The following is a 12,463-nucleotide window of genomic DNA, read 5'->3' as shown; positions in this document are numbered from 1 at the left end:
ATATATTTTCACTAGAGGGTAGACCTGTATCCTAGATTTGTCAGATAATGCTCACTATGAAATCTAAGTAACATGAAATTGGACATATCATTTAAAGAGACTTCAGGGGCTGTGCAGACTGCCCCTAAGGGGCAGCCTTCAGCCGACTCGGGGTTTGCCCGATCGGGGCCACAGCAACTGCATACCATGGTCCAAATCTGGCCTTTCCAGGGTGCAAAAAGGAGCCACAAAAAGGAAAGGGCACTGAATCTGCCACACCATGACTTTACAGTGCTCCTTTGGCACTGCATCATGTGGACACAGCACCAGAGGAGTGCTGTGATGTCACGCACATGGCATCACACCACCATGGGGGCGGGGTCAGGGCATGCTTCATATGGACACCCTGCCCTGACTCCATTCCCAGGCCAGCCTTAATGGCCGTTCTGCACAGCCCCTTCAGTATGGTTGCTACAGTTGCTTTATTGTTTCCCACTAGCTTGCAGCTGCACATTTCAGTGGGCTCTTGTCACTATTTTGCTCCACCATCCATACTTGACCAGTGGGACAGGGATCATCTCCTGTTCCTGCTAGTGGAACACCATGCTTGATTCAAACATGCCTTCTTACTGAATTAGGACTTTCACTTTTATATGTATTTTATATGTATTTTGCTATAATCCTGTGGAATGTACACCATTGTCAGGTTTCATTTTTATCGTTTTTATTGATTGTATGTACAGCGCTGTGTAAATCTACATTGCTATATAAATAAAGTATAATAATAATAATAATAATAATAATAATAATAGTAATTCACTTCTCCCTCACTTGTCAAGCAATAGTTGCATGGGGGAAAATGTTACCGTGAAATCCTCTTTCTACTGCCCAAATTGGCGTCCCCTGTAGAGGTCCTCTTCCACAGAAGTGACTAATGGAAGCAGCTGCCTGAGTAAAATCCAGTGCTGCTAGCAATGTACAGCATATTGGATCTGGTAGTCTTGGAAGTCTCTTCTGGCTTTATTATTATTCAGTTTTCTAGCTTATCTTTTCCCTCTTTTGTTTCCTTCCAAACATTCTACATTTATGAGATGACCAGTGAGAAATTCTTAAACAGTTTTGAAGTCAATATAGTCTGATAATCTAATTATTGCCTCTTGACTTGGTGAAGGACCTGTAATCTACACTTATGTGCTGATGGCAGTCTCTTCTAAACAGTACCTAGTGGTAGTATAGTTGAAATGTGGAAGTTCATTTTCTCAGAGTAGTAAATCAGCAAGGCCTGTATTTGGTTATATTTGTCCAACTTCCTGTATCACAGCAAGCTTAATTTAATTAATTCTAACTTATCCTTATCATTTGTAGAGGTCATGCTAATTGCAGTGACACCACAGCAATTTATGGCTGATTATCCTATGGCCCTAAAATGCCCTTACACATTTCCCCTAATGTGCTTAAACCAACATTTCACTCCCATAGCTTAATTTCTTTAATCTAAAAGAACAGGACCAGGGAGGAAACCACCTTGAAGCCAGCCATCTATTGAAGACATTTCCTATATCTAGGCAGGAATCACACCTTCCTTCCTGTTTTTATTCATTCTTTCTGTCCTTGCTTCTTCTGGGAGGTCTTTTAAAAGGGAGGTACCCTAAGACTTGCATAGGCATTTTCACTAGACCGTTCCTATGGAACTTTTTGTTTCATTTACATTTTAATAAGAATCAATGTAATATAATTTCTAGAAACCAAACCAGGATGCAGTTATTCTGGTTTTACTCTTCCCTAAATTTTGGGAGACAATTCTTTGCTCAAAAAAATGGGGGGGGGGGGGGGAAGAAAAAGAAAATACTGACCTTAGATGAAATTGTGTACAAAAATACATAGCTCTGGGAAAATAGCTACAAGAGGATATATATTAGGGGAAAGTGCTTGCAAAAATACTTCCATTAAGGAAAATTGCATACAAAATGTGTACATCAGGGGAAATGTCACATATAAGTGGAAAATGCAAAAACGATGGCAGAGGAAATGTGATCAAAAATACATTCAAATGTTTGTGTCTATGAAAAATGCATATGGATATTCACATGGATTCAGAACAGTTCACAAACTGACAGGGAAATGGGATGGTGCAAACCTAAGCTTTGATGAAGAAATGGAAAAGCCAGAAAAAGCAACTGGGACAAATTTAAATGTCCTAAGTATGGCAATGTCTAAGGACTGAAGTCTCAAAACCTTATTTCTATATATTTTTCATTAAAGTTGTCTTCTGAACTTTCCCCATTTTGTTTACATTGTTTTAAAATGTGTCACAACTCTACATATTGGATGTGTGAATGGCACATACCTTTTAAAATGATACCCTTAGGTATAATGTGGCTATATCTGATCTTCGTGTTGGAGTCTGAGTAAATGATTGTTTATTGCTTTCAGCCTTCATCGAAACACACTTTTCACTGGCTATTGTTTTCTGCTTCCTAATACCCTCAGCAATTTTATTAAGGGTTTATTTACAGGAGTATTGACAAATGCGTAACAGTGTGAACTGAAGTGGATCCAAAGTTTATTTCTTTCTATTTTATTTGACCTTGTTAAAGTGAGGAAACAATTATTCTCCCTAAAATACCTATATGTGAACACTTTCCCCTTTGCATTTATATGTTAATAACTCAGAATTATATGGTCCTTATTTAGCTCTTTACATGGATAAAGCAATTCTCAGCACTTTTAAATAATTCATTGAAGGCTTTGCTGCAGGGCTCCTATGTTCTGAAAATTATACAAATTATATGATTGAAAGGAATGATGCAGGAGTTTGCTAACTTCTTTTTCCAAAGGAAATTGATATAAAAGTCATGTTAGATAAAGGCTAGATTATAGTAGGTACAACTTTTTATTGAACAAGTTGTTAAATCAGAGAAATGGGACTAGTGTAATGCATACAGCGTAGCACCTGTTTTGGTGCTGGTTGCAAATTTGGTTCAAGGATTTCATTTTTTAAAAAGACAATGGCTATTACCCTGAATTGTAAAAAAAAAAAAAAAAAAAAAGTGCCTAGTTTTGCAAACAATAAAAGTGCAGTGGGATGGAAATCTGGAGTGGAGGTGCCACATTTTTTATTTTAAAAATCAATTATATAATCCTTGCATTTGAAAAAAAAAACCCAAAATGTACTATACAGTACTTATTTATGCATTTTAAATTGATTAAATAAATCCATTGACTTTTTGCACATGCTAAAAAACTATATTAGGTCAATGGACCTCAGTCAGGTTTCAAGGAGTGTACTGGAAGGATGAATCCAGATCTGATGGCAGGAAATGCACTTATTATTGTCTAGCACCATATTGAATTTCCAGACATGCTCACTTGTGTAAAATTAATATTGGCTGTGTAAAGATGTGTTACCTAAGGTTCATAACTAACCTGTTCATTTCAGAACATGCTGCACACTTTGTACCTTTCTAGGAAACACTATTGTCTCTCAGATTTGCAGTTTGTGCTGTTTTGTTCTACAAAGAACAACATTTGTTATTCTCAGACCATATGCTCTCAGTACTTGAAAGTTACATGAGGATAAGACTGAGTACTTCAGAAAAATACTACACCATTCTAATTATAGATACTGAGGCTTTTTGCACAAATATACTCCACAAGGCTGTCAGACACAATGTGTGGGAATCCAATAGATGGTCTTTAAATTGGCTTTAATTGGAAGCTGGGTTGCACAGCTCCACTGTGTCTTTCCACTCGGTGGCATCATTGGACAGATTACAAAGTAGTTTACACTCAATCAATCCAACATGGGGAAAAAGAGAGGATGAGTTGGCATTGTGCTCTTCCCAGTAGGCTCAGGAAAAAGCAAACTGCTGCAGCCTCTCCTGGCATGTCTGTTCTTCCTTATTAATAACTTGTGCCACCTCATCCACATTAACATTGCTTGGCCACACATGTCCTGATTTTCACCAGTAAAATGTTTGTGGGTATTCAAATATGAGGTGAGTACCTGGTTGTGTCAGGGACTTCCATTCCCAGAATTCCATTGCCTGGAGTCAGGGCAGTTAAAGCAGTGACAAATTGGATTATTCTTGCAGTGCGGAGGCAGCCAAAAGAGGAAAAGGAGACCTAGGGGTGAAACAGATGGGTGGAAGGAGTGGCTTGAAGCTGCCCTTTCCAAAGACGGATTGGAGTGTGGCGAACACATGCTGTGGCCCCAATCTTCCTTGAAGCTGGCTGATAAAGGAGAGGCAAAGATCCCATGGTGGCTTCAAGTTGCTCTGGTGGTGTGCGGTGCATAAACACTGCACTGCCAGAGTGCCTTGAAGCTGCCCACATCTAAGTGTGACCAGGTGGAGGAAGGGAGTCGGGGTGGTCGGACAGAAGGATGCCAGAGAGCAGATGGAAAATCCTGATGAGGGAAAAAGACGAAGATAGGGGAAAAGGAGTGAACAAGGTAGAAGGGAGGACCTTGGGAAAACAGTAAAGGGAGAGGGGGAGCCTGGAGAGTAGAGGATAAGAACAAAGGGACAGATGGACGCAAGGAAGGAACATGAAAAATTAACATGAGGAGAGGTGGCTGTGCAGAGGGAGAGGATAGTCAAGTGGAATCCTAAAAGGGTCAGGTGGACTTATGAGGAACAGCTGAGGCTCCCTTACTCACAAGGAGACAACTTAGAAGGAGTTTCATAGGATGACACAGGTGGGAGCGTGGGCCCAGACCCAACTTACTGGAAAAATTTGAGTGGGAAGCTGTGGAGAAGTGCTTCCCCGCAGCTATTGATATTTATACGGAAACCCGGAAGAAAGGAAGAGGCAACTCTATTTAAGTTGGTCCTAAGACTCAAGAAAGACCCAGTATGGACATTTAAGTTATTTGGGAATTGAGTTAATAAAAGTTTGTTGAAACATTAAATGGAGACACATGTGTTTGTTTGGAAGATGGAAGGTAGAGGAACCATGCCCCTCCCGAGGGAGGGAGGAGCGGCTTCACTGGGTAGCTGGGCAGTCTCAAGCTTCCCGGTGTCATTGCAGCCTGTGGCGTCTAAGCACCACATGCCAATGACACCCAGAAGTGGACTTATTTCACCTGTCTGTTCAAGCTCCTAGATTGCCTCAGAACTCAGTGGTTTCATAGCCAGTTCCATAGGAGGAGGAGTGGGCTGCCAGATAGCAATAAAATATAAATATTCCATTTAAGTCTGGAATTCACAGAGAGATGAAGCTACGGTATTTTATATGATTTTTAAGTATTCCAAGAGATATCAAGGCTGCTTTACCCAATTGAACATAATAATCTTGCTTTAACAAGCTCCAGGCAGGCTCCATCCAACAACAGACATTCTTTTAAACAACTCCCATTGATCTCAATGGGAAAGATTTAATCACATGTGTAACTCTCCCATTGAAGTCAATGTGGATGAAAAGTGTTTGACTTTGGTTGAATTCTGCCCATTAGGACTAAACTCCTTTAAAGTAAATGGTCATTTAAGAAATAAAAAAAGTGTGTGTGTGTGTGGGGGGGAGAAGCCCACACTACCTAATTAAACTTGACAGCTTATTCACAATGGGTTCTTGCTTTGTGGCAGTTTAGACATGTTACATTTAAGAAGACAGCATACTAAAGCCTATAACAAGCAGAATTAGATAGTGAGGTTTTGTTTCCTACTCACTGTATTCCTTTCATTGTTTGATATGACCAAACTTTGCACTTGGTTAAGACAAGAGTTTTTCACTGGCAATAGCATGAACAATATATTATTTTAACAGATTGCTTGGGTTAATGCCCATCCATCCCTTTTATACAGGTTTCTACCCCTGAAACGACTATTAGTTAAGGAAAGGAAAGGGAACTGCAGCTCTCATCATCCTTCATCATTAGCTATTTCACCTTTAGCTATTCCAGATTGGAGTTCCCAACTAACATAATCTGGGCATTGCCACATGAACCCCATTCTTGCATTCTTAGTGTTAGTTAATGGAAATGGAAACATACCAGTTTCAGAGCAGCCATTATCACACCTCTCGCCAATAGCATGACTGAGGCTGTTTCGTCCATCATGCTCTATTCCATACTTCCCCTTAATCCCTCCTCCCTGCCCTATATTTTACCCAGCATGCATTTAATTATTTTCTTTAAAAATATTTTTAATACAGTTCTGGAGATCTGTTCATGTGATTTAATTTATTAAAAAGGTGGTGGTGGTGTGGGTGGGGAGAAATAAGGGGGGAAAACCCCCAATAAGCCTGCTTGAGAATAGCGAAGATGGAGGAGACAAAGGGAGTGGAAGAGACTGCAACACCACATGACTTGCAATATCACAACTACCTCAACTGCAACATTTCACACCCAAGGAGTAATGGGAGTGCAGCATGATTGGAATCGTATTGATATGTTTCCCCCATCAATGCAAAAAGGGACACAGCAGCTATAGGATGGAGGCAACATTGTGCAATAAGTATTGCCAAAGGTGTGATTTCTCTACTGTAATTATGGTTTAAAAAGCATGTATAGTAATCTCCATAAATTCTGAACACATTGTCCCAATCCAGCCTGAGGTATACATATGCATACACAAAAACACGCTTATCCTTAGAGCTTAGGGGGAAAAAAATAGTTTCTGAGCTACAGCTCCCTAAATTTCCCAAGCAATGTAGCTAGTGAGAATTCTAGTCCACAAAAATAATTTTTTAAAGCTCTGATTACCCGTATCTGAATAAAACTCCAGAGTGTCACTGGGCTACTGTCTACCCACATATGCAGCTGTGTTACCCAGCATCAGCCTCTCTGGCATGATCTGTTACCTCTGAGGTTACTATGAGATTCCCAGCCACGTAATCAATACTGGGTGCCTTATTTTCAACCTCAAAGGGAGCAACTTGCAGCAATAGGTGGCACAGTGGGATGCATATGTGAACAGCTGCCCAGCATCACTTCAGAGTATGGAAATATTGGAGGAATCCAGTGCAGGCAGCTCCATGGTCAGAATACTATGGGGGCAGCCCGGAGTATTCTAGTTGGTGTAGACCCACTCAAATACTGACACTGCCTCTGATGGAGGTGCTACCTGGGCCTGCACTGCTAATTATTCTCTTAGGCCGGTTAGAAACCAGCACTTGGGATGTCCGCAGGAAGTCCCATTTTAAAAAAGGGGCGTCTCTTCTAGATGCCCCTGGGTCTAATACGGACTCTGTCCGTACAATATGGCGCCGGCCGTTCCACACGGCCAGCGCCATCTTTATGTATCGGACGCTGTGTGTCCGAACGTGTCACGGCGCCTATGACGTCGCGAATGTGCCCCTGGCACCTCGCGACATCACAGAGGCGCCGCAGAAAGAAGCTCCATTTTGGAGCTTCTTTTTTGCTCCGTAAGGGAGCCGTGCGGTGTGACTGCAACGGCTCCCTTACGGAGCAAACGGCGACGGCGGCAGACCGCCTCAAAGCAGCGGTCTATAACCCGCCAAAGTTTCAGGTTCTTGAACAAGGTGTCAGCTTTTCCTTTTCTAAGGCTGGGACAAAGGAAAGTTCTCACAGGTGTGAGGGGTCATATACCCTAACGCATACCTTCCCACATTTCACAGATGAAAACTGGAATATGTGTGGCCAACATTAGAGTGCAGTCAAGAAGGCAAAGCTTTCTAATGGGAAAGAGTACACAAGCAAAGAGAGGCTGCAGCATTTTGCTTTTGCCTGAGCTTATTGGAAAGGACAAGATTCCCTTCTTTCCCCCTGCTGAGTTAACTGTTAAGCTTATTGCACAGGCCCCTGGGACAGGCCTGACGCAGGACAAAAAGGAACAGGATGGGAACAGAATGGGGCAAAGGATGCATTTTACTGCATGCCAGAACACCGCCACTGGAAGTTCCCATTCCATTCCTGGTCCGTCCCACAGGAGGCGATTTTCAGGAACTGTTCAGAAGAATGCCCGAAAATCGCCTCCTATGGGATGGATCAGGAATAGAATGGGAACTTCCAGCAGTGGCGGCAGCATTCTGGCGTGCAGTAAAATGCATCCTTTGCCCTATTCTGCTCCCATCCCACTCTCTTTCGTCCCACGCCAGGTCCGTCCCAGGGGCTTGTGCAATAAGCTGATGTGAGTCTACTTTACAACAACTGAAGTAAAATTGTGCTTCCTTGATTCCCCCATTTGCATGCACCTAAGGCCAAATTAAGCCAATGACACTTGGGTAGGCAGTGGAAAGAGATCTGCAGTGCCCTTTCCTTCCCAGGATTTCTCTCTCAACAACATAATAGTACAAGTGTGTCTGTTTGTGTGTGTGTGAGAGAGAGACCATCAACAACATGGGACTCTTAACTAATGAAGATCCTATTGGGAACAATATCCATTTAAAACAGTATGGCTGTAAATAAGAAGTAACACCAGGTTTCAACCCTTAGTCATTACCACTGTATATAAGTGATCTAAAACCCAGGATAGGTGTGGGTTGGAGTGAAGTTGGTGTGTTGTTTGTAGAGAGTAAATTTACTGTATATCAGACAGTGGATGGTGGAGAGAGTTACAGGAGAGTTTGTATGTAACTTTTACATATTGAAACAAGTGATTAAAGTCTGCAAGGACTTTTGGATGAATCTGTATTTGTGCATCATTCCAGGTTGGTCAGTGTAATATTGCCAAATACTGCAAACTGAGTTTGTGCTTCTGCACTCTGCTGTGTAAATAGTTACTGTTCAGGTCAAGCACCTCAGACAGTGCTGATAATTGGCTTCTCTAGTGGGCCTAGTTTTTGTTTTGGTTGCTGCACACCTGCAGGACATAGAAGAGAGCCAACAGATCTTGCAGCATTTGTTCTGGCTTCACCATGGATTATCTGGCCTTTTATACACCTCCAAGTGGCAGTGTTACTGACCCATAACCACTATAGAAACAGAAACAAAATGGGGTATGATAGAAAGCTGCTGGATAGATCTGAAAGTGTATTCTCCAGTATTTCACAGCTCTAGGCAGAACACTGGAGATCCTAACAAATCCCAAATTTGAAAATTTCGGGGATAATTTAATCTTCAAACCCAGCACAGCTTTACTCAGTCAGGATCAAATACTAGTCTCATTTTCTATGAAGCATTGCCATGGAAACTAGGAAACTTACACAAAGCCACCACTATCCTGGCATTTTTATTCCTTTTAACCACCTACTGTGGGTTGTTTTTTCTTCCTTGACTTTCTCTTTGGTCTTTCATGGTCTTTACTTATTTTTATAAGTAAAGATTACCATTATCTGCCTAATGTTGAGTATTCTACTTGCAAATGGAGCAATCCTTCTATCCCCATGGGCAACCAACATGCTCTTTCAGGCCCCAATCAGGTTTTCTAATCAATTAAGCAAATTAATCCATTTCTCAAATTATGATTAGACTGCAATAATTATTATAAATCCATGATTGGAAGAAACCTCTCGACATGTTTTTAGAAACCCTTAAAGGCTAAAATGATCAAGAAGGGTTGGAAAACAAATAGGGTAGAGTGTAGGACAACCTCTCCCCCCCCCCCCCCCCCAGTAGGGTGTATAAGATTCTTCAATAGAGATGTGGGATGTTCTTTCTGCTTCTTTTAATTTTGTGTACAGCATTTACCAAACTCTGCCATGTACTGTATAAATGGCTAAAGTGTTTTGACTGGGACATCTATGGCTTAAGCACCCACCAAGATGTGAAACTCAGTGAGGGAAATTTAGGGGCATTTATCACCTATTTAGCTTCACACATCTCACAGAGTTGTTGTGTGGATAGAAGTGAGAAGGAAGAAAAACAGAGACACTACCTTGAGCTGGTTAGAGGAAAGAGGGAATAAAATCTAAGTAAATAAAATCAAGAAATGCATCAATCAATAAACCAATAATCTGGCAACCTGTTAGTGACATACATGAGCACAACTGAAAGATATTCATATGCATTCTAGAGGGAGATATCCCCTATCTCCATCCTGCAATGATCAAACATTGTAGAGGTAGGAGCCCATTGTTTCCATCAGGCAATGACCAAACCCCATGCAGAACTCACTTTCTTCCTGCTCCATGGCCATTTAGTGACTGGCTGAAAGACAGCGGAGGACATAAGACAAGCATCCAGTAATGTCCTAAGAGCCAGATGCAGAAAGCAAAGGCATTATCCAAGAATACTTTTGAACCTCTGAAGATACCAGATGATTCAATTAATGTACATCTAGTTATAGGCACACCACCAAATGCATCTCTGATGCCCTCTGCTCTTCAGCAGCCACTAAATCACCTTCACAGGAGGAAGGTGAGTCCTTTAGGAGGGAAGAAAAGAAAATGTATTGTAGTCCTGCCTGGGTGGAACTTTATGTCATGTTTCCTACTGCAGGATCTCAACCTGCATGGTTGAGGCCTCCAAGAAGCATGCAGTAGCATCAGTAGAGTTAGTTCACACTTCTCTGAGATAGCATAAACTAAAAGATAGCACACACCTGCAAGATCTCCCCAGTGAATGTTGTGAATTCACCACTGTTTCTACTGCTAGCCTAAGCTCTACCCACTATCTATCTGACACTAGTTTTTGGGCAAGGATTTGCCACATTGTGTAATGTACAAGGAGTGACTTAAAGTCGAGTTACTTATAGATGAAAAACAAAACATTTTCAACATTTCTCAAATTTACAAGGTGGGGATGAATCTCATACATCAAGGAAAAATGAAGTCAACTATAAATCAATAGAATGAGGACTGGGACCACACTACAATGATATTCTGGTCTGCCACCATTCACCCACATGTGCCCAGACACCAGGTTAGGAAATATTGTGTGTTTATTGCAAAGCTGCACAGTTTGTGGGAATAAAGTCCCACTGGATAGTATGGGACTTGATTGAGCACACATGGATATGGGGTCTTTGTAAACCACACATTAGATTGTGTTTTATATTACTGTTGGGTTGGTTTGAAATGCCCAATTTTCAGATTTGATTCCATTGATAAAGTTACAGGCCATTCAGACCTCTGACTGCCATGGCAAATGCAAATACAACAAGGTCATTTCTTACCCAGTCTTAACAGGATAACTCAGGATTTTATTGTGAAACCAAACACAGCCATAATAAAATATTATTTTAGACCCATAAATCACAAATAGAAGATGGTGGTTCAATCATGGTGCATATTTGATTTTGAGTGCCTGATATATATATATATATATATACACACACACACACACAGAGAGAGAGAGAGAGAGAGAGAGAGAGAGAGAGAGAGATTCAATTTTGTTAAGAATTAGGAGAACTGGGGCCCATGAAACAGCAGAAAGTAATAGTGGAATTAAAATGCATAATCCATAATAGAAGTGAAACCCAGTAGATATAAGCAATGAATCCCTATTTAATCTTGCTGAATGACAAAGGGAATGCCACTGCCATTTTTAAATATAAAGCCATGTTGGAAAATGCTGTTATATTTGCTGGAAAATAGACATGATAAAACACTTTTATCTAGAGAACCTGTTTTGTAATGTCTTAGTGCAACACTCAATAATGGATTGTAATCTAATTTATATTGCACTATTGGGAAGCCCTTCAGAGACAGTCTGTCTTCAAGAGTGTTCTAATGACATTGCTATTATTGACCTTATCATCAAATTTACATGCAACAACACTGGAGAAGTTCTTAAAATTCATTTTATCAGAGTTATGCAAATATCAGATAACTTCTCTTTCAACTGAGGCATTTATTGGACTTCCCCAATGGACCACAGCCCTTTTATTTTATTTTTAAAGTCCTCTCCAAAAGCCACACGATCAGATTGATAGTTTTGCCAATTTCTCAAATGAGCTTCATTGCCTTGTGGGAGGGGAAAAGAGCAAGGATAATTATTTACCATAAACTAAGATGTCAGAAGAGCTAGGTGATTTCACTCCACTTTGAAAAAGCTGAAACAGCCCAACCAGTAGGCAGTAAACAAAACCATATTCTATTCCACCTATCATTTGAATAAAATATGCTGTTAAAGCCCTGCGTAGACTCATTGAATTAATTGGATTTATCCTAGTATTGACTTACCATATAATAATGGATTCAATGGATCTACTCTAGTTGGGGCTACCAACAGTAGAGGTGGGATTCACGAGGCCCTCCAGATCTTGGACTGTAAGTCTCAGGAGCTGTAGTAAGAACAGCCAATGTTAGGAATGCTGGAAGTTGGAGTCCTACAACATAAGGAGGTCCACTTGATTCCCACTCCTTCTATTGATAGCGCCAACTACAGTAGACCTGTTAAATCAATTGCTGAATAGTATTCAACAGATTCTATATATGCTATCCTGTGTAAAAATTGTGTGTGTTTGTGTGTGTTTTGTGGGGGGTCCTGTCTAATTTGGTTAAGATACTTGGGGGGCAGCTTGGAGTATCCGGGCCACAGAGCTGCTCTGACCCCCTCCCCCATTACCTCCATTCTGACACCAGGCTGCTGTTCACATGCACATCCCACTGTGCTGCCTTGCATGCATGCTGCCACCTTGAG

Source organism: Sceloporus occidentalis, unplaced genomic scaffold (genome assembly GCF_023333645.1).
Source record: "Sceloporus occidentalis isolate IW3139 unplaced genomic scaffold, rSceOcc1.0.p SCAF_4, whole genome shotgun sequence".
In the NCBI taxonomy this organism is placed as follows: Eukaryota; Metazoa; Chordata; class Lepidosauria; order Squamata; family Phrynosomatidae; genus Sceloporus; species Sceloporus occidentalis.
This window is presented reverse-complemented; position numbering follows the sequence as displayed.